Below are 24293 nucleotides of genomic sequence, written 5' to 3'. Positions count from 1 at the left end.
TAATCCATTGAAGGGTTTTCCTGAAATAAATCACCGCAAGAAAAAAGTTCTCTCACTATAACTGGCAAAAGGATTTCATACCAATGGCTACCTTGGGATAAAAGTTGTTTGGGCCAAGAATGTTAGGAGGTAAAGGCTAACTTCTTGGGTGAGTTCTCAGCAATGATGTAATAGTAACACAAATAGAGACCTTAAATTTTCGGGTCATATGGCATATGAACACACACTTTTTTAACTCAGAAAAAGTAAAAAATAGAATACATAAATAAATTGTTATAGAACTTTCAAAGCATTCTAATTTGAACAACACTATTGCTACAGACTCATGGTCTTGAACCATAAATTTATTTTTTAAATAATCCTTCAATACTTTTGGATTCTTAAAGAATCACTTGATTGGACTGAATTTGTTTTCCAGGGTAAGAAAATTTTTTTGCTTTATTTATGAAAGTTTTTATAAAACAATTTTTAAATCACAGGTGTACTTTCCCTCAAAGATTATTTAATCAGAAATTTGAGTTTATTGATATGTTCCACTCCCAAAGAGTTTTCTTTCATTTAGTTACAGTTCCCAAGACTTGTAATTCAGCAGCTGAATAGTAAAATCTTCCACCCAAGACCTGATAACAAGGAAACTCAGGAAAATGGCTTGTAATGCTTACAGCAATTACATAGCACTATTTCTCCTAATCTAAAATTTTAAAATCAATTTGTAACTGGAGGATTTCTTTTTCTTATTTTCTGTGACTAAAAATTTCCCTCTGAAAGACACATTCCCTACTTTGTTTTGCTAACCGTGTCCTATTCTTTTTTTACAAGCTGGATTTTTCACTTGGAGGTATAATCATTCTTTCAGAGAAACTATTGCTTTATCTGAACATGTCATCATTCAAAATGTCTATGTCCACAGAAAGAAAAAAACAAAATGTTAATGTACAGATTAAAAAAATCTATTTTGAGTCTGTTTTTTCTTTGCAGAAAAAGCCAGCTTGCTTTTCAGAACACCAGTCAGATAAGCATCCCATCATGTTGACTAACTATGTAAACCTATTCCAAAGAACCAATTTCAGAGTCACTAGCTTTCTGACTTTGGACAAGCTAATGTCATTTCTTTTGACACAATTTGTTGAAATCCAAATTTAATGCAGTGTGAACTCATAGCCATTACCCATATATGCATAGTTATTTTATAGTATGAGATATAGCATACTTTCTGCTTTACTCTGATATGATAAACCTTCTTTTCTGGGATATTGATTTATATGAAAGAGTATGTTTAGATGTAACTATGAGCATATCTTTGAGGCATAGAAAATTTATTCCTCTTAAGGAGCTTTTGGGGCTGATAATTCTTAGTGTTCTTTTTGCTCCCAGAGTTAACACAAATCATCAGTTTGTAATGCCACTAATTGTCATCAAAACCAACAAGTTAATGCAACAAAGCAACTTCAGGAAACTCATTAGATATCAGGCTAGCTATTAATGGTTGTAATAACAATGGAGATGATATTTTATGTCTACAGTGCCTTTTATCTGAGTTTTCAGAACACCTCACTGGTAGATATTATGATTTTCCCACATAAACCTACTCTTTCAACTATATGCACTTCTATAAATTTGACACAAATACCAGCATCAATCATATACACAGAATCCCTCAGTATTAGATTTTAACCACTTTGCACTCAGTTAATTTAAAGGATATTGGTGTACTTTGTGAAGCATCTTACTTCCTGGGATCACAGGTGTTATCAAAATTAAACACCGGTTATTGTAAGAGATGCCAGAATAAATATGGATATATTCATTTCTTTTCTAGTTCAGGAATAGAAATTCTAAATTACTTAGAAAAGAACATTTGTCCAATCTCAATAAAACTTAGGTATTTTGTGTTGTTTTTCTAACTTGAATACTTATATAGCAATATATTTTGCATTTTTAAAAATGTACACATTATAGCACTCCTTGGGTTTAATGGTGGTCTAACAAATTGTAAGGAACCCAGAGAGTTTACCCTAGGAGTGATTTTCCCCTCTCTGCTGTGTAGATTCCTCCAGGAGAGTGCTGCATAGTGCATCTGGTACAAAAGGACAACCATGGCTAAAAGATAGGTTTCACTCTGCGGCATCAAGTAGTCAGTGATCTCCTCATAGAACCAACTCTAGGTCTCCTGAGGCCCATCCTTGAGCAATCCAAAACCTTTGCCATTGTCATTTAGTCAAAGTTATACACAGCAACAAGTGCCCTTACCCCGTGGTTTTACTAAAGAGGACTAGAAATGTTAAGATGCGAAAACGTTTCTGGCACAATTCCAGATCCTCCATGACTATTTATGACACAAAAACAATTACATTGAAAAATATATTAAAACAAAGCAAACAAGACAAAGCAGAAAATGGTCAGTGTAAACGGAGAAAGTTCAGGTGTTACTTGATGGTCAGGCCCATGAATTGTTCTCTCTCTAGAGAGACTTCAGGTACTCTGTTGACTGCTCTGATTTGTGAGCAAAATTGGAGCTTAAGATGTACAAGGTAGTTTTTCTGGAGTCCAGCTATCTCATCAGAATCTCCAAAAAGTCCCTGGTCCAAGAGAGTGTAGAACTCAATGCCTAATATTTGTCACTTTGTTGTCAGTAAGAGCAATGACATGAAAACTCCCTCAACCCCAAACCCTCATAATCCTAGCACCGTGTCCTCCCCACAAACCCAAATTACAGGATTTTGTATCTGGTGCTGACAATTCACCCAATGATTTGATTTTTAGGGGGTAAGGAGATTTGTGTTTTAAGACAGGGTCTCACTAGATAATGCAGACTGGCTTTTACTCTTTATATAGCCAGGCTGGCCTAAGGCTTACAATCTTCCTGTCTCAGCCTCGCAAGTGCTGGGATTATAAGTGTGCATCATCACACCTGGCCTCTCCAGTGATGTCAGATGTACAGGAGAGCATATAGTCCACACACTCTGTGCCACTGGTCCACCATTTCCTGACACATGAGCTTAGATGATGAATTCTGGATTCTTCTTTTCTTCCTCCTCCATGTCTCATATCAGCTAATCCCTTTCCACTAACTTCTGGATAAAACAAGATTGAAATGTTGATAGGTGGCTTTGTTGGGGAAGATGAAGATGCTGGGTGTCTGGGAATCTTGGTCACTATGATTTATAAAGTAGCTCACAGTGTAAAAGTGTTTACTGTGAGTTAAGATATAACCCATTTTATAGATCAAAAAGCAGTAGTTAACTAACTACTCTAATTTTATCCAGGCGTCATAGGGTAGAGCCCAAACTTAAGCCCAGGAGATACTTTTTCCAACAGAAATGAAACCTGGCCCTCACCTCATAGAGGTCATAACTAAGTGGAGATTACAACAATTAAGAGGAGAATAAATAAACTGTAAAAATTACTAAGAAAACAAAGTAGTTACTAAGATATATATAATGAGAAGGGGCTGGTGATGGGCAGGAAGGTCTCTATAGGATGGTTTAGAAAGACACAGTGAAGAATGTGATATATAAACAAAAGAAAATCATCCAGGCAAAAGAACATTCCAGATAAGGACACCAGCATACAATAAAGACCCTAAGGTGGGAAAGACTCTGCAAGAGTGAAAGAAGCTTATTTGGGTGCAGAACAGAAATCAGCACTGGGCTACTGGAAGACTGAATCCAAATCATGCAGGTCCTCGGAAGTCCTGGAGAAAATTTGATTTTTACCCAATAAAAACATTTAAGTAGGGTAGCACAATTTGATTAACAATTTTAAAAGATCAAAGAGATAACCAAGATAAAAGCTTGCATCTTCACTAGGAATTTAAATATAGTAAAACAGTGTTGAAAACACAAACACTAAGGTATAAGAGACACTGCACATTATACAAACATGTTTCCTTCAGATTTTATGCTAAGAACAATAAATCTGTGTAATCTGAGAGTGTTCATTTTAGAGCTGAAACCCACTGTAAACAATGTAACACAACAGAAAATATTTGTGTATCTAATCATATCCAAACAGGCATGTTTACACAGCATCACCACAAACACAATTGTTGCACTATAGCATCCCTGGGAATTTTTCAGCTCCATTATTTTATTTATAAAAAATTTCATTTAAAATTAGGTAAATAGCAGTATGATGGTTTGCTGATATGGCAAATATTGTGAAAAGGGTATTCAAATAATTGATATTAGTAAAGTACTTCTTTTTTCTCCCCCCAGGGAAATACGTGGTTTTTTTTATAAGAGATATTAGAGGACTGGTAGAGTGACTCAAATGATAGAATACCTGCCTAACAAGCTTAAGGTCCTGAATTCAAACCCCAGTGCTGCCAAAAAAAAAAAGATATCAGAAAGAAAACAAAACAGATGAAGAGATGCATAGGGTGAGGTATGCAGGTGGGATCTGAGTTGTCATGGCTTCTCTGGGTACACCACCCTTAAGGAACCAGCAGACATCCTGGAAGCTGTTGGAACCATGTCCACTTGTTTTGATTTTGGTTTTTTTGTTGTTGTTGTTGGTTTGTTTGGCTTTTTTTTGGTTTTTTGTTTTGTTTTGTTTTGTTTTGTTTTTGAGACAAGATCAAAAAGTTTAGGCTGGCCTAAACTTCTGTATGCTCTTGCATCAGCCTCACTAGCATTTGAGATTCCAGCCTTCCAGATATGACCAGATATGCTTGACTTTGTCCTTTGGGTTTGTTTAGAGGGACACTGCACAGGCACCGATGAGTAAAGTACTTCTTGAACCTGGCTTACTATGTTACTTATTCCTAAATTAGTGAAAATGTGAACCAAAAAAATTTAAGGTACTATTGGGTTCACTAAAATAAAATCTGAGCTGTATATATCTTAGAGTAGATTTTGTAAATAAAGTCAGCACAACCCATGAGATGATGAAGCAAGGAAGCCTACAGAAATCCCCATCCACTCTGAATAAGATCTGAGAGAGCTGGGATCAAGTCCTTGATATGTTTACAAATGTCTGAGACCTTTTTTCTCTTTTTCAGTCCATGTATCATTTTTAGTAAAAATGTAAGTAGACCTTAGAAGAAAGTGTGGCAAATAGATTTCAGACAAGCACATTTTAGAAGCTAACTGAAACACGTTAGTTAAAAGTCTAGGCTGTGTTTTCAGACCTCTGAGGCCTTGTGATGTTGCTATCGACTTTCTTTCAGTTGGACCTGAATTGTCCTATTACTGAAGACACAGCACAAGGTAGCTGACCCTGCCCTAAGACTGCTGTGTGCACCGATGTCGACATCTCTAGCATTGCTGTGTGAGTTCCACAGTTTTTACTGTTTACCCTACAGGTCTCATGGCTCTGAATCAATAACTCCTTTTTTTTTTTTTTTTGTACCAAAGCTTCTCTTAAAAACACATGGATAAGGTTAAAAAGAGAAAGAGTGCTTTTTCAGTCTCAAAATGCTATTGTTCATCCTACAGAATATTGATCTGGGATTGTGCCTGAATCTGATAGTATGTGTAGGAGCAGAACAGCTAATCTAACAACACCTGACAGAACTTACAAAACCCAGGAATGCAGAGCACTGCTTTATTATTTGTTGACTTTAGCATTGCCAGTTCCAAATCTGCCTGACATTGATGCAGTAGTCCCCAGCTGTTGCATCTTCCAGAGATGGGCACATTGTGCCCATTAAGCCCTGTTTTGCTTATCATCTTCATGATCCTAACAGAGAATGTTACCCTGACTTAATGTCATTAACCTTTCTTTTGATCAAATTCCCAGGTAGTTACACACTTCCAAACTTCAGTCAATTGAGTTCGAAGTCAGTACAAAGAAGCTTCTTCAAGTTGTTGCAGTACCAAAAGCAATGGTTTCCTACCAGGCACAGTGACCTGTTTAGAAGTCCAATAAGCCTTTGAATAACAGTCTGGAAACCCATGATGGTATTGTATAGCTCTTAGTGTAACATACTGCCTATCCAATGAAATTTGCCTGGAATTTAGTCCAACAAGTGTTTGAAGTAGAAGTCATTAGAGTGACAGAGGAAACATTCAAAATTCGATTCCACATTTTTATGATACAGTGAAGAATTTTCTCCAGCTTTGAGATAGCTATATTCCTTTCAAGTCAGTCATCTTTTTCTGCTGCCCAGTTGGCTCAGGGTCAGCCAGGAAGTTTGAGGCAGCAGCTGCAGTCTTTGATTCTTAACGGCAATCCTTCAGAGGAGACACGCTCATGTTGCCACTGATAGAAATAAATACCAAGAAGCAGCGTCAGAGGTTTATTTTTCTTATGAAACTACATGAAGATGGAAGGTCCTGACTTCTCAGTGGGAAAAAAAAAAAAACTAAACTATAGGAATGCAAGGTCATTAAGAACCTAGTGCAGGAGGTGTGCCTCATGCAGTAGAGCACCTGCCTAGCAAACATGAAGCCCTGAGTTCAAACCCTGATACAGTGCACACACAGTCTAAATTATTTAGACCATGTTTTATTTCTCTTGTAATAACATGTAAGATATGACTTTATATTTTAAAAATCATTTATCTGGAGCCAGACTACTTAAGACTTAATAATCCTGGCTCTGTTACTTATTGGTTTTTAAACTTAGGCAATTAAATGCGCTAGTCTGTGTTTTTCCTATAGACTTGGAAAAAAAACTCTAGGCACATCAATAAACTGATGGGAAGGTGAAATAAGTTAACATATACAAAAGCCAGAAATAACATCTGCCCACAATAGAAAGAGCACTAGTAATAGATGTGGTACAGTAGTATATCAACAGCAAGAGACGTTATTTCTATTCCTATTACTGTATCATTATCATCTCATCATCATCATGTCATCCTGTTCCATTTCCACATCAAAAAGGAAAGTGATAACCAATGTATCTCATTTTAATCAACATAAGAAACTAAATCCCTATAGTAAAATGACTTCAGATTTTCCAACTAGTTAAAGCAGAACTACAACTCCATTCCTTCACTCGTCATTAACAGTGCCACTCAGAACTTGCAGCAGAATGGACTCCAACACCATTTGGTATAGCTTCTGCTACTACCCTTGTGCCTTCTTCCCCTGTGACTGCTTGCAAATTCCATGTCCCTCCCAAAGTCCATTTTCTCCTAAAGTCATTTGGTGTGGCAGGAAGAAGTTACAGCCTATCATTTCCCCATGTCCCCAAATACTCCTTACTGGTCTTTTCACTCACCTCTTTAAGACTACAAAGCAGTTTGCATGGATGATCTCTATGCTTGCTGTCAAATTCTGTCTGATCTTTTCCTGCTCTAGGTTTATGGCATGATTCTTCTTCTTGCAGTAACTACCTCCTCCCTATCCTCGGAGGGTATTCATATGTATCTTTTCTTCTTGTCTTTCTCTTCTTTCTCTCCTCAGTCTTTCTCCTTCTTTCACTCTCCTTTGCTAATGCATCTACAAATTATCTTCCTTTTCTTTCTACTTCAAATAATAAAAGATCTTTCATTTCTTCTCATTCTTTATTTTTTGTTGTGATTTTTCATTAATTGTTACAAATTTTCCACATCAGTGGTCCACAGTTGCCCATACTCATCTTTATATCCTACTGAGCACTTGCGTTTGACAATCTTGTGGAATTTCTTGCTTGAAAGTCACTAGAAAGCTACTTATTATTCTCAGTGCCTTTTTCTCTGCCCCTCACTCCCTCAATCTCTCAAGTAGAGACAGTATGAACCCCCATATCTGGCTGTACACTTTTCCCTTGGATTTTACTACATCTGTTCTATCCTGATTTTCCTCCTAGGTGTTCTTCATACTTCATATGTCACACTGTCTCCTCTAACATTTACCTTTGTTTTTTCTCCATTTAAAAATCTCATCACTCTTAAAGGACCAGTCCTTAAGCCCAATACTCTGTCTTTCCTTTGTTTCCATCTGCTTTATGTATCTGTATTTTGAGTCCTCTATCTTGTCCCTAAAACATACCTCTTCATGATTTCCTTATTTCTTGTCCTAGTCATGCGTGGCTAGCAAGAGGCAGCATAGGATAAAGGCAAAATTTGAAGTAAAAAAGTATGGATTGAACTCTGGCTTTGTCATCACTCTTAGAAGTACCTTAATTTCTTTGAACTTTACCTTGCCATTCATAAAGTGGCAAATGCATGTGGAAACTGCAAGCAAATACAGTGTCACCCTTGAGGGGAATCCAAAGGAAAGTTTCTCTGCCCACTCCCTATTGCCACATCACCACACACATTACTGGGCCTCCAATTTAGACTTCTAGCAGTGAAATTATACCACTAGTTCCTTCCCCAGCCCCATCTCCCACATTCAGTCTGCTATCAAGTCCACTTCATTAACCTCTTCTGCATCCTTTCTTCCCTGTGTGCTTCCTTTACCTTCTCCAGGGCATAAACACTCGTTGTGCATTGTTGTACTGTACATCAGTCTTCTGACTAGCTTCCCTGCCTCTGATTTCTCCCATCTTTCCATCCATCCTGGACAATAACCACTGCAATAATCTAATATAGTGCTTCAGATGGTTGTTTTTTCAAGGCAACCCTGCTAAGAAGTGCCATGCAGAGATGCAAGCCTAGACAGCCCGCTCTTGAGTCTGTGCTCAGAACTATGACTGTCCTGCTCATCTTCTGTGATCTGACACAGAATACTTTTCCAAGTTTTCCTTCTCCCAATACAAGGGATGACTTATTTGTTCTTCTTCTAACAAGCTTCCTTACTATCTTTTAGGATGCTTTTGCCTACATATAACAAACCCAAGTGGCTTAAACACTAAGACCTGGAGGTAGGATAGTTCCAGAAGTATTTAACAGCATAGCTTAACATCAAGCCTACAGCAGAGATGCCCTCCAGCTTCCAGCTGTATTATGTGCAACATGATCTCAGGTGAGTTCCTTTCATGGTTGAAAGATGATATCACGGTTCCAGAAGCATATACAGATGCAAAAATCTACTAAGAAAAAAAAAAAAAAGGCCATGGCCCACTGTGCATCATGCTTTCAGCTGAACAATCTTTTCCTGTCCGCTCCTCCTATCACTGCCTCTTCTGCTAGACCTCCCATAATGCTTCATTGGCCAGAGCTGTCTCCCATCACCGGGAAATTTATAAGCAAAACAATGTGAAGCCAGACAAACTTTGTAGATTCCAAACTTTTTGAGATATGCCCTGTATATCATATATTATAACTCAGTACACACATAAATACATTTTATATACATACATGAAACACAAATGAAAGTTTCATAAAATAAAGTCCATCTTTTCTATACAATGCATCCACAGTTTTTCTATTCTATGACATCCTTCACTTGTACTCATTTGCTAAAATTGGGACATTTCAAACTCAGGATGTTCCAGCTTACTGTTGAAAGCACTGATATTTTTATTTATAATTTAAAAAATTGACATTCTTCAGTATTTTGTAAGTCACAGAAAATAAATCCAGTATTCTTTTAAATTCAAGAGCTAGTTTCTTTTGATGATACTAGTAAGGTAAAAGGTCATGGGAGTTCAATTAATTTACTTTAAAATATTTCTTTTAAATAATATCCAAAGAATAAATCATCAAAGCTTAGTGAGTGAAGACTGAGTTTCTCCTCCTTGTTTAAAATGTCTAGGGATCTGGGAGCACTTGGTCCTATCTCAGGTCTCTCTTTTCCTGATTCATCTTGTGGGTGACCTCTGAGAAAGGTCATCCTCTAGTCCTAAATCACATGAGGCTAAACATGGAGGCTGCCATTTTTTTCTCTACAATCACCCCCACCCTTAGAACCTTGCTGGGTTAAGCCAAAGGCCTTATACAAATCCTGGTCTTTGTATCCCTCAAGCATATCACCCTGCAAAGCTGGCTCTTCCCAGCCCTATGGTCATTTGTATTTTTACAATAGTACTCTGACATATCTACTACATGTGAGCATCTACTAGGTACAAAGCACTGAGTGAGACCACAGGGAACCTCATGTTGCCTTTGCTTAAGCAGCCTAGAATCTAACAACAGGTAAGCCTACAAACAGCCACAAAAGAGATCATTTAATAATGGAGATTTCCCAGAAAGGTTGCTGTCTACCTTTGTGGAGTAGCCTCTGAGTGCCAGGTACTGTGCTAGTCCATGTGTATAAACTACCTCAGCAAGAAGCCTGATCATTTTGTAGTATCATAGCTCTGTTTTGCAGAAGTAGAAAATGAAGCTCAAAGAACTCCAAGAATTCCTCCATCCATATATTCTTAGTGGGCAGCAAAGCTCAAATGAAGCTTTTTATTTTCATGTCATTTTCTCTGTATCCCCAGGCAGAAAAGAATTTTATCCAAACAAAAGGAAAGGGTATTTGAAATAGGTCTTTGAAACAGAAGGAATGTATTTTCTTCAGGATGGGGTCAGAGCAGGGGTGCTGGGTGTAGAGGGCAGCCTTTTCCATGATCCTCACAAATAGGAACAAGCAACTTGGGGTTAGAGCATGAAAAATAGTATCATTTGGTCACTACATGGGGTGTCCTTAGGGGAGTGAAAGAAAGCAAATCTGGAAACAGAGGTTAGGATAGAAGTTTCTAAATTTTAATTTCCCCCGCTTATTTATTTGATACAGTAGAGGTTTCCAGAAGGAGGAAGCCCTTTTCTGCAGCTTGTTCACAAGACTGAGTCAAGAGGCAGGAAGAGAGGAATCCTTCTTAAAATTATAATGACATCTTATATTCCTTTGTGACCCTCACTGCAAAACTCAGAGCTTTACAACCAGTAGGTCTGTAGTTCACATCTAGTGAATGAAGAAAAGACAAAAGTATATTTTCTGCTGTTTTTCCAAGTTCCTTAAGGAAAGGTCAGGGCAAGTGTAGCATAGTGGACAGAAGGGAAAAGGGCTGGCTAAGCAAGGCTCAGGGCAAGTTTAACTCTTCTACTACCCAGACCTCCAGATGAGTGATCTAAATAATATGAGCTCTAATCAGGTCAGATATGGCCTCTTCTCCGGTGATGTAGAAGTGGCATTTTACAGGGCAGAAAATATTCAGTAAAGAAAAACAAACGTAGCAGAGAAAAATATTTTAAAGGATTTCCAGTGAGAGTCCCATAATAAATAATTCTATGGCTTATACTAATATATCTTCAAGTCACATTTTATTACACCAATTTGGTATTTTGCTTTACACTGAGGAAGGCAGCAGTCTAAATCCCTTACTTCTTGCCTTGTGGCCTAGGTAAGGAGAGTGAACACGACATAGTGCACCACAGCCCTGGGTGCAACTTTGTGTACAAATTCAGCTTCAAAGGCTTTGAAAATTGTTAATTAATACACAGATTAAATCCAAACAGGAAGAGGCTAAAATTCATGGAAGAACAGTTTTTTCAAGATTAATTCACACAGCTGTATGGCCAGATAAAAATTAGCTCCCTTGCAGATACAGTCACAGCATGAAAAAAGTGAAGCCAAAGCTGGGCATGGAGTGACAAGAAGAGACAGAAAGAAGGGAGGCAAGATGAAAAAAGGAAATTATGCCTTAAAGATGCATCTGTTTCTGGTACACTGGGGACTTTGACATATTCATAAATGCTAACTTGATAAATGAGAATATAAGTAGCTGTAACAGGAGTAACAATCATATGGATTGGATCGATGGCCTCTTCCATTGGCTATTATAGGCTAATTGGGATGCAGTATAGGGGTGGACTTGCCACAATTAAAGTAGCAAAATTTAGGCATAAAATGTCAGAGATTTTCATGATAATGTTATCCAATAATTATTGCATGCAGAAGTTGGATGGATAGTGTTGACTTGGGATGAGTGTGATTTTGATATCATGCAATAGCCAAGTTTTCAGAAACACTTGGGGCTTATTCCTGCAAAGATGTCCTTTCAAGAAACAGCTGCATCTGGAAGAGCATCAGGGAATCCAGTGTTGAGTCACCATGTAGCCAAGACCACCACATGTGTAGATACAGAGAGATAAAATATTACTTTCAACCTGCACTGAGCATAAACATCCATTTTGTGAAAGGATTTTAAGACCAACGTGTATTAACATGCAATGCATATTAACTACTACATTTGTCCATAAAACATGATGAGGTATTTTCATTTAAGTCAAACTGCAATTAATTAATATTAAGAAGTTTGTTCAGACCAAAAAAATCTTCAAGCTGCAGACCTATATTAAACTCTGAGGAGCACAATCCAACAATTCTGTCTCTGTTTCTCTGTTTCCTATTCTCTTTATAATTTTCTACATACAATAAATGCATTACCAGGTAGCACTAAATTAAACATAAGAAAGCTTATTTCTTGGAAAACACAGATTCTAAAATTAAAAATTTGATCTTCTTCCAAAGTATTTCCATATAAATGTGTGAGTTTGTCTGATGTTATTTTCTTTTGTTTTACTTCTGTACAGGGAGCTTTTATGGAGAATAATTAAATATCCTATGAAATGTGCTACTTTTCACTTGTGAATTTTAATATTGCTAACATTGAGGCATTTGGTAAAACTCTGACTCTCTGACCTGATTTGCCAAGTCTTGACTGTCTATCCCAGTAGATCCTTGAGTGAAGACACCCTGAAGCTATATGGGGCGATAGGATTTCTTTTAAGTGAAGGAAAATGGAAAGTTTATTACAGAAAAGAAGTGCATCAGGCTACTCCATAGGTAGAGCAGTCTGGAGTGATGTTTACATTCTGGTAAAAATAAAATAAGATGAAACTCTTCTCTTGTAACTGAGCTTACTTTATCCCTTGCTGTACTATCTTACTTCTGAACTGTGGTTTCTGGACAATGACTCTTAATAGGACAGTAAGGGTAGTCAGGGAGAGCTCAATTTGAAGGCTTCCTACTGTCCTAAATTTGGAAGAGAAACTATTATGAATTGGTTGACCTGCCTTGCTTCACAAATGAGGAAAACTTAGCCCTAAAAGTTTAAGACTTTTCCCAATCGCTTCATTAGTATCCATTCCAGAGTTAAGAATCTAACTCTTTTGCTCTCAAGTCAGAGTTCTGCAACTTATGTTACCATGATGTAGAAAAGCAAACTAAAATTTGTCATCATAAAATAAAGCAGAACTTTCTCATGAAAAGGGTTAAGAAAATTGCAATAGAGAAGATAAATTTCAATGTATGGGTTCAGTTCAAGTATCTTGTTTCCAGAGAGATGGATGGCCCTGTGCAACACCTGTGACATGCCCTACACACCATTCCTTCCTCAGCTATCTAAGATCCTTGCTCTCCATCTTTATATAATCACACGTGATACTATAAACATATGTTTGTAAGCCTATCTTCTTCACTAGTTGTTAGATTCATTGAGAATAGAATAACTTAAATGAATTTTGTTAAGGGATAGTAACTACAGAAAATAAAGCATTTTGTTTCTATCTCAAGAAAAAAATAATAATGCCAGCTTCGTAAGATTGCTATGCAGTCTAAATATATTTTAATGTATGTTAAGTACGTCACATTGGGCACTTTACTGTGTCATATTACATACTAATAGCTTAATAACATGTTTCTATTGCATGATCATTCAACCTTTCTCCTGGAACGATCCAAAAGTTCTGTAATACCTTCACATGCTATTGATTGCATTTTAGCATTCATTGATTAAGAAAAGGTAAATGGATGAATGAATTTTTGGATGCCTAATTTTGCAACTTTGCAAACTCTCAAGGGTCCCTCACCTACAGGCTGGAATTTTGTGAATTGTAGATTGTCCCAGTACCTAAAATGAGGCTTATGAGATATCATGAGTTACTGCAATGGAGCAAATATTCACATTATGGGCAAAGAACAAAAGTCTGAGAGCAAGGGAGGAAGAGACAGAACAAAAAAGACAAAAAGTCATCATTGCCTCCTACTTGTAAAAAAATCTCAAGTTTCCTAGGTTATTGTCAGCATGTAACAATTTCATTGCTTTCCATCCTTTACCCCACAAAGGTACCTCATGTTGCTAGACAATACTGGAAAGGACATACACACACACATACACACACACACACAAAAGTAACTCAAGAAAACTACATACAAGAAAAACAAACAACGTTCGATTATGTTTCTTATAAACGTTAAGTTTCAATTAGATTTCTTGCACTTTTCTCCCACTGTTTTATTTGTAAGGACTATTCTATTTCACATGACAGGAATTCAACCTGAATGGTTTAAGAAAACAAACAAATAAGAGAAAGGTGTAAAGAACTTACTGACTTGCTGAAAAGTCTAAGAACAGTGTAGGTTCAAGTAGGGCGTATCCAGGACTCTAAAAAAAAAAGAAAGAAAAAGTTACCAAAGTCAGTTTCTCTCTGGCTATAATTTCTTTCAAAGTAGGTAATACTTTCAGCCAGGCTCTCCCCTCATGATGAAAGGTTTTTAGAAGCTCTAGAGAATAGCCACTGCAGAAAGAAAGGCTTTATGGGCAATGCTCCCCACAAATTCTTGTGATTAGCAGCTAGGTCTGTGTGTTCTATATATAATTCAATCACAGAGGCCAAAAGGATGAAATGTATTGGGATGACCAGCCATCTTGATTTTCAGAATGGCCCTGGGACTGGCATTGCAAATCCTATGTCCCAGGAAGCCTTTCAATCCCAGGCAAACCAGGATGGTTTGTCAACCCCAGTTTACATGACTTCCACTGGGCTTGCTTCCAAATGACAGTAGCCAAGATGGGGTTGTAGGGAATTCCCCTTCATCTACACATGAACTAGAGGGCTATGCTGACTGACATGGTGGTCACATGTACCTGCTGAGCACTTGATATGTGGTGCTCTACAATTTAGTTTGGACATAAGTCTTAATTAAGATGTGTAAAAGTATGAAATACACATCAGATTTCAAAAACTTAATATGGAAAAATAATATAAGATATTAGTAATTTTATTTTTATGCATTTACTTGGTAATGTTTTAGATAAATTGAGTTAAAGAAAATATTAAAAATTAAAAATTTATTGCAGCTGAGCATGGTGGCATATGCTTATAATTCCAGCACTTAGAAGTCTGAGGCAGGAGGATCATGAATTAGAGGTCTGTCTGGGCTACAAAATGAGTTCAAGATCAGTATGGGCTAAACAGCAAGACTTTGACTCCAAATGAAATTCACCTGCTTCTTTTTACTCTTTTAATGAATTGAGTAGAAAATTTTAAATTACATATGTAGCATATCTCTAAGGTTTTTTTGAAAAGGAAGCTGCATTTGTGTCATGTACAATTGAGGGTCTATTAAAAATATTAAAAAGATACTTTGTTCAAGAATCTTAAACAAAAAGTGATAGGTAATATCAAACTAGGAACAATGGGATAAAAAATGTCAAACTCAATCATTTCTGTCCTCATGTGGGCAGGAAGAGATCTACATGTTAGAGATTTTGTCCCAAAAAAGAGAAGGCATTTGTCCCTCAGAAGCCCACAGACTAGAAAAGGAAAAAGATAAGTGAAAAAGAATTGTTTTAAATACAAAACAATGTTGGAAATATAACTTCCATATTTTGACTTATATTATTATTAAATAAATAAATAATATTAATAAATTATAAATAATGTTAATTTATTATTAAGTTATATTATATTAAGTTATTAATATAATATAAATTATAAATTTATATTAATTTATAAATTATATTAGTTTTTTTATTATCCAGACCCTACATTTTCTCTTTCTATTGCATGTCAAGTTCCTTAATAATAGGGATATCATACTACCAAATTTTTTGCAGCCAATGGCATGTGTTTCAGCACCTCATTTTATTTAGCATTTCTCCATTTCACCAGAGACAGTTTAGTCCAAGGAAACTTAAAGGGCCCATGTTCAAATACAGTGTCCAGTTTACAATGGTTCCACTTGTCATTTTTCAGCTTCATGATAGTGTTAAAGCAGTACACATTCAGTAGAAAGCAGGCTTCATGCTTCCAGTTTTTCTATGGCTAATGACACGTGGTGTGGTTCTCTCTCCTCATGCTGGGCAGTGGCAGCAAACCATGGCTCCAAATCAGACACACCATCACGAGGTGGGAACAACTGATTCTCTGCAGTGGATTATGTTGCTGGGCTGTGATGCTCATTAAGTTAGCTGTATTAAGTGTATTTTCAACTTAAGATATTTTCAATTTATAATGAGAATATTGGGAATAACCCCACTATAGATGAAAAAACATCTGTATTGCCAATGTCTACTACCAATTCACTTGCCGATTAACCCGTGTACCTTGTTTTCCACTAAATATATTGAGAAACAAGATCCTGAGTGACTAGTAGAATGCACACACAAACACACACGTGTGTGCACACACACTCACAAATAAAACTTTTGCTTACAACTTAGCTTCTTATTGTTAATCATCTGAAAATACCAAATGCTCATAACCCTCCCACTTACTGTAACTGTGCAACTGCAGAACAGCTATTTTCAAGCATTGGAAGGGTTCTGCATGCTAGCAATTGAGTTCCCTTTAAACATCCTTGAGAATGTTTATTTGAAAAGATTACCTTGTTTTCCTTCAGGATTAAGACATGGTCACTGCAGAGAGGGATGATTTGGAAAGATGACAAGAAGTTTTTGATAGTCCCTCAGAGATTACCCCTGCTAAATGACGATTCCTACGGAAAAACAAAATGCATTCTAGCCCACACACGTTTCAGACATTTTTCAAACACCTAGATTAGAGAAGATAGGTATTACAAATAACATATTTGTTGGAGAGAGTGAAGAAATCACAAACTCGCTTGGATAAACACTATTAAATGCATACTTAACAAGCCAGTTGCGACAGTTCCCCTCTGGCTCTCCCTGACAAGCTTGACTCCAGCTGTAAATTAGGTTGCAAAACTTCCTTGTCAGAGAACTCACCCTGTTAGGAGGACTCAGCCCTGGCTTTAAATCCACAAGGACAGAAAAATCAATGTGACAGAAAAGCAGTTGCTTGTGTTGGGCGTAAGCAAGGAGAAAAGGGAGTTTAAGTTAATCATGATTTAAGAATGTAGCAGAACAGTACACAGGCATATTTTCCTAGTGTCTCTGAGAAAGGGGAAAGGGAGCCTAGAGCACTTTGTATATGCTAACCTCAGAAACTGCCCTTTTTCACAAACAGGACTCCGAGTTTACTGTGGGAATAAGAAAGCATTGTTGATCACGTATAAACAGTTAGGATGCATCAAATCTACTAACTTTTGACTGATGCAGTGCTTATTATCCATGTGCAGAGTGGAGATAAATGAATTTCATCTTCTCTCTTTGAATCTGTGAACTGGGTTATGTAACCTGGGAGGATTTCAGGTTATATAGTAAATCTTAACCTCTCACAAAAGAAACAGGAATCCGGATGAGGGAAAGTAATTTTTTGGGCTGGTTTATATCTTGAAGCAGAGACTTTGAAATGGTCAATAAGACCTTCTAAGGTCACTGCTAGATTGCCATTGAGGTGTGAGCCACCATAGATAGAGGTGAGCACCACCTCAGCCATCAATCTCTGTTGGCCAGCTGAGGCCACTTCAATTAGATGTCTGCCTCTATTACCAATGTAGATAACTGAATCTCTTCATTAGAAAGAACAACATCTCAGCTGTCTACAGACTGACTTTGTCTTTCTAGAAGTCAAGTCAACCAGCCATAGTCCTTTAATTCTGCAAAGCATCTCTAACCAGCAGGACCATGATTTTGTAAGGCCTGAGAAAAACACCACTCTCAACTGTGCCAGTTGTTTGTCACATGGTACAACTGTTACTCCTCAGAGTTGTCTATTCTGTAAGTGTAGAGACAATCTGATGAAGACCCAATAGAGTTTTCACATATCATCTCTATTATCATAAAACAATCATAAAGCACAAGATGTTCTACCAAGAACCTCACAAAAGAAGTGTGTAGCTAGCTATTGCTCCTACCCACTGGGACTCATGAGAGAAAATATAGATCACTTAATCTATGAAAATGTGCAAGTACATATGAGCAATGGTATATGAACGATGAATCAGTAGAAAATGGAAAATAAAAGCATCTAAAGAAAACTGAGTTGCAGAAATGAATCATATAATAAATATGATTATCATAAGCCTTTTAAATAACAAATTTTGAAATTTAGAATAAGAAAAGAAAAAAATTATGTTGCTATATGTACTTGGTGCACCTGAAGTTGCACTAAAAACATGGCCAGCTAACATATGGTTGCTTTATGATAGACTCTTTTGGAGAGCTTTGGGTATTAAGCAAGTTTCAAAATCAAAACCACTCCATTTTCTGGCAAAGAATGCATAGCCATCAGTGCCGTCTTCTTTGAACCTGAAGAACAGGCTTTACTTGTACCAAGGGAAATTATCAGGAAGGCTTGTGGACTCTCCCTCTCAGGAGAGCTTTATAAATAGGATAACTTTTCACCTGTTTTGTGTGGCTTTCTCTAAAAGCAAATAATAAGCAATGAAGTCTTTTCAAAACCCTCTTTAGTTCTCTCATCTGGGTTATTCTCCAGTCACTCCACCTATTTGATTTTTCCCCATCTTGCAGTCAACACTTGGGAGGAAGGACCATTAGAGAAGTAAAATAGTTAATAAATATTCAAACCTTTCTATATTCCAAGAGCTACTTAATACTCTACTTTACAAAAAGAGACAAAAAAAAATTACAATCTTCTTGTCTAGACCAAATCCATAGCCCACAAAGAACTTATCATGTACTGAGTCCTATGTTCAGCATTTTGCATGAATAATTTTATTCAATCAATCTAACAGCAACCCTATAAAACAGACACTTTATTATTCCCATTATAAATGAGAAAATGAAGCATTAGAAATTTTGCCCTCCACAACCTAACAGAAGAAGGACCTATTGGAGCTAAGACTAGTGTAATTAATTTCTCATGGTAGCTGTAATAAATTATAACAAACTCAGTGGCTTATATCAACATAATTTTTTCCCTTTTATAGTTCTGGAGTCAGGAGTCTGATATCAGTTACAGTGAGCTAAAAACAAGGGATCTGCAGAGCTATAGACCCTATAGACTCCTTTCTTTCTGGAAGCTGTACAGGAGAATCTATCTTCTTACCTTGGGCAGAATGGTTGATACTTCATTCCTTGGCTTCTAGCCTGGTATCACATCATCTTTTCTCTCCTGCTCTTGCATCATATCTATTTCCCTCTTTATCAAATTTTCTTCTGTCTCCCCTCTCTTATAAAGACACTCACGATTATACTCAGGACCTACCTGAATAATTCAGAATAATCTGTCCATCTCAAGATCCTTAACTTAATTGCATCTGCACCATCCCTTTTGCCATGTAAAGTAGCATTCACAGGTTCCAGGCATTAGTTCCAGGGTATCTTTGAGGGTCATGATTCAGCACTCACACTAAGCAGTGTATATCTTCTTCTTAAGTGAGTAATTCTTGCTAAACCACATGACTGATCTTCAGCAAGTGGGCGGATATATAATATAAATAAAAGATCAAAAATTAAGTCATTTTTATCAACAGTCACACAAAGTAGTGACAAGAGCTCCGGACTCTTAGTCAAGACATGGCGTTCTTATCATTAAACAGAAATGCAATACTGAAGAGGTCTCAATGTGTGTACCAACTCTAATCTATAGAATTAAAAACAGATTCCAACAAATCTTTTCAAGTTTCATGGAACCCAACTATCAGTGTCTTCTCTACATCATCCCTAGAGACCCTTTTAATTCTGCCTGTATATTATCAAAGATTGTATCAATTATTGATTACTACATAACAAAATACCCTGAAACATATAAGCTTAAAAAAACAAACAATTATCTCAAAATTTCTGTGGGTCTGGAATTTGGAAGTAGCTTTCCTAGGAGGCTCCAGCTCAGAGTCCTTTATGAGACTGCAATCAACATATGAGTTGGGGTGCAATTTTCCGAAGGCTTCTCTGGAGCTGGAGAAACTACTTCAAGATGACTCACTCACATGGTTGTTGTAAAAGGCCTCACATCATCTTTTCAACATGGCATAATCCATATGCTACTTGAGTGTCCTAACAACATGGTGACTGGCTTCCCATAGTACAAATTATCCAAGAGAGAAAGAGCAAAGCAGAAACCACAATAGGTTCTATGAGCTAGCCTTGGGAGTGACAGAATACCACTTATGCAGGCCATTGATCCCACAGACTTACCCTTCCCTCCTGCATGGCTATGGGCATTGCATCAGGGCATGAATACCAACAGGTACAGCTGAGGCTCTCTTAGAGGCTAATTACTACAATAACTGACTGAACTTGTGCTTCCATGACAGGACTTCCATGTTGGTGTCTAACAACAGACCTTATGAGCATGCAGAATCTGTAAGGGAGAAAAAGTAGTATCTTTTCCTAACCTATTGCAAGGGTCATGGCTGAGAGGCCTGTAACAAAAAAGATTTACAAGAGAATAGCATATGAATTTATTTTGTGTAAATTTTGCATGACACAAGAGTCTTCTGAAATGAAGACACAAAGAAAACCAGAAAATCTGTGTTTATTGACAGTTATACATAAGTATGATTGGAAGACAAAAGCATGTGCCCTAATAGAAATAACTGGGGGAATTTAAAAATATGTGTTTCTTCAGATTCTTTTCCATGTCTTTGAGTCTTGGTCTCTTCCTCTGGATTTAGGGGAGATATCTCTAGAATGGTCTTATTACCTGGTTTAGAGGAAGATCAGAGAGTTCTTTTATGGCCTTCTTCAGGGGAGAATGACAGGAAAAAGTCAGAGAGAACTTATTACTTATGCTGTTCTCTAAAAAGCTAGGGCAACATATTTTGGGGTAGCATGTCCTAAGCCCTGCAAAGCCCTCTGTTATAACGTGTGATGGTTATAAGTACTTGTGGCTTTGAAACTATTATAACACTTACATTTTTAAGAGCATAGTTCTAGCAAGACAGAAAAACTAACTTTCACCACTTTTATTCAATATAGTACTTGAAACCCTAGCCAGAACAATCAGGCAAGAGAAAGAAATAAAGGAATCAAAACTGGGAATCAGAACAAATTGTCATTGTTTGCAAATGATATGATCTTATACATAGAAAATCCCCCCAAAAAATCACCAAAAAAACTGGTGAAACTAATAAAATAATTCAGCAAAGTTGAAGGGTTCAAAGTCAACATGCAAAAAACAGTAGCATTGACTGTCCACATCCCTCAGAATGAGCTACAGATTAAATGAAATTCCTATCACAAAACCAGTAGCTTTCTTCACAGAGTGAGGAAAAAACAATTCTAAAATGTGTACGGAAGCACACACACACACACACACAAAGACCAAGTAGCCGAGCCATCTTCATCAAAAAGAACAATCAGGAGACATTATATTACCTGATTTCAAAACAAAATACAAAACTATATGCATCAAAACAGCATGATATTTGCATAAAATCAACACATAGACCAATGCAACACAATAAAGAGCTTATAAATATACAGCCAACTGATTTGTGACAAAAATGGTAAGAGCATGCATTGGAAAAATTGTATCTTCTCAATTTTTGCTCCTGGGAAAATTGGATATCTACATACAAAAGAATGAAACTACACCCCTTCCTCTTAGCAATTACAAAAATCAACTCAAATTGGATTGAAGACTTAAAGTAATACCTAAAATTAAGAAACTACTAGCAAAAATGCTCCAGTACATTGAAATGGGCACAACCAAAAAAGTACAAGAAATTAAAAAAACATAGAGAAATGGAGATTATGTCAAAATAAAAAGGTTATGACAGCAAAGGATACAGTTATCAGAAGACACAAACTATAGAATGGGAAAAATATTTGCAAATTATGTACCAGAAAAGGGACTTTTATCCTGAATCCTGAATAAGGCTCTCAAAAAAGTCAGTAGCAAAACAAACCAAATAACCCAACTAAAAACTGAGCAATAGATCTAAGTTGACATTTATCAAAAGACATATAAATGGCAAACAAGTATAAGAAAAAATGCTCAACATTACTAGCCGGAAAATGCAAATCAAAACCATGATATTGTCTCACCCCGGCAAGACTGTTCATTATCAAAAAGATCTTAGAGAACAAGTTCTGGTAAGGCTGTGGCGAAAATGAAGCCATTGCACACTGTAGGTGGGAATGGAAATTAGTAAAGCCATTACAGAAAACAAAAAGGTGATTACTCAAAAAGTAAAAATAGGCAGGACCTGGTGATGGATGCCTGAGATCCCAGAACTAGGGAAACTGAGGCAAGAGGATTGTAAATTTGTGGACAACATGGGATACATAGTGAGACCATTGTTTTCAAAAACAAAAAACCTAACCAGGCATAGTGGCTCATACTTGTAATCACAGTTACCTGGGATCAGAGACAGATCAGAAAGATAAAGGTCAAGGCCAAACTTGGCAAAAAACAATAATCACAAGACCCCATCTCATCTAATAAAATTTGGCCATGGTGGTGCACACCTGTCATTCCAGCCATGCAGAAAAAGTAAAAAGGAAGATGGTGGTACAGGTCAGTTAGGGCATAAACACAAGACCCTATTCAAAAACTAATTAAAGCAAAAAAGGCTGGCTGAGTAGATAAAGTGGTAAAGTATCTTCCTACCTAGCACAAGGTCCCTGAGTTCAACCCTCAGTATAGCAAAAAAAAAAAATTTTAAAGGATCTAACAAATGATGCAATGATCCCACTCTTGGATATACAACCAAAAGAAATTAATTCAGTATGTTGAAGAGATCTCTGCATTCTCAGGTTTACTGCAGCACCAATCACTAGCCAAGAAATGGATGTAACTGAAGTGTTCATCATCTGATGAATGGATAAAGAAAACTTGGTACATACACACAATTGAATATTATTCAGCCACAGAAAAGAATGGAATCTTGTCATCTACACAACATGAATGAAATTGGAGCTCAGTATGCTAGGTGAAATAAGACAGACACAGAAAGACAAGTACTGCCTGATTTCACTGATAGGTGGAATATTAAAAAGTTGACCTCAGAGAAATTGACAGTAGAATGATGACTTCCAGAGGTCAGGAAGAACAGTGGGGGAGAAAGGAATGGGGAGAGATTGATCAATGGTACTAAGTTCAAGTTAGATAGGAACAAGAAGTTCTGATGTGCTATTTTATGTACTGTATATCAAAAAGCTGAAAGAAATGATTTTGAAAGTTTTCACCATTAAGAAGTGATAAATGCTTAAGGTGATAGATGTGTTTAAGCTGATTTAAACATTGCATAATCTACACATGTAGCAGAAAATCTCATGGCATTCTGTTAATATGTACCACACTTATTAGGACATTTCAATTGTAAATAATGGAGTTCATTACATTTTCATACATGTATATAACCTACTTTGGTCATATTCACCCCTATTTTCACATTTAGCCCCTTTCTCCACTCTCATTAGTCTACTTCCTCTCTCTTCCCTAGTAAGTCCCCATTCTACTTTCATGTCTTTTTTTTTTATTCCACAGATGAGAGAAAACTCACAAAACTTGCCTTTCTCAGTCTGGATTATTTCACTAACATGATCTCCAGTTCAATCCATCTTCCCCAAAACAACATGATTTCTTTCTTCTTGTGATAACTCCACCCCTGTTTTTATTACTCAGGATTGCATTTTGCTGTTCAGGGTCTTTTATGCACCATATGAATTTTAGGATTTTTTTCTATGTCTGTGAATAATATCATTGGAATTTTGGTGTAGATTGCATTGAATCTGTAAATTACTTTCAGTAATATGGCCACTTACACAATATTAATTTGTTAGTCCATGAACATTAGATGTCTTTGTCACCTTCTAGTATCTTCTTTAATTTCTTCATCATAGAGTTCTTTCCTATCTTTGGTTAGGTTTATTCCTGGGAATTTTACTTTTAGGCTATTGTGGGATTGTTTTCCTGATTTCTTTCTCAGCATGGTCATTATTGGTATATGAAAAAGCAACTGTTTCTTTTATGTTGATTTTGTATCCTGCTAATTTGCTGAAATCATTTAGCAGATCTGAAAGTCTTCCAGTGGAGTGTTCAGGGTCTCTTAAGTACAAAATCATATCATCTGCAAATAGGGATAATTTGATTTCTTCCTTTCTATTTTTATCCTTTGTATTTCTTTCTTTTGCCTTATTTCTCCTGCTAAGATTTCAAGCACTATATTAAATAAGAGTAAAGAGAATGGATCCCCTTGTTTCATTCCTGATTTTAGTATACTCATTCAGTATAATGTTGGCTCAAGGCCTGCTTTATACAGCCTTTTTTATTTTGAGGTATGTTCTTCTATTACTAGTTTCTTCAGGTATTTTATCATGAAGAGATGTTGAATTTTGCCAAAGGCTTTTTCTGTATCTGATTTCTGTCTTTGATTTTTTTATGTGCCATATTGCACTTATCAATTTGTGTTGGTTAAACCATCCTTGCA

The 24293-nt window shown here is 36.6% G+C and overlaps 1 long non-coding RNA gene across 1 annotated transcript in view; it reads right to left on the bottom strand.

Moving 5' to 3' along the window:
- Positions 1-4481: 4481 nt before the first annotated feature.
- Positions 4482-24293, bottom strand: part of LOC109677590 (uncharacterized) — a 122149-nt gene continuing 102337 nt past the window's right edge. Inside the window, exons 5-7 of the long non-coding RNA XR_012448893.1 lie at positions 16416-16526; positions 14135-14190; positions 4482-6204 (exon numbers count right to left, since the gene is read on the bottom strand). This is a non-coding gene — a long non-coding RNA (uncharacterized lncRNA). The remainder of the gene's footprint in view (positions 6205-14134; positions 14191-16415; positions 16527-24293) is intronic.

The sequence above is a fragment of the Castor canadensis genome, chromosome 1 (genome assembly GCF_047511655.1).
Source record: "Castor canadensis chromosome 1, mCasCan1.hap1v2, whole genome shotgun sequence".
Lineage (NCBI taxonomy): Eukaryota > Metazoa > Chordata > Mammalia > Rodentia > Castoridae > Castor > Castor canadensis.
Note: the sequence above shows the minus strand (reverse complement) of the source record. Positions and strands in the feature narration are given on the sequence as shown.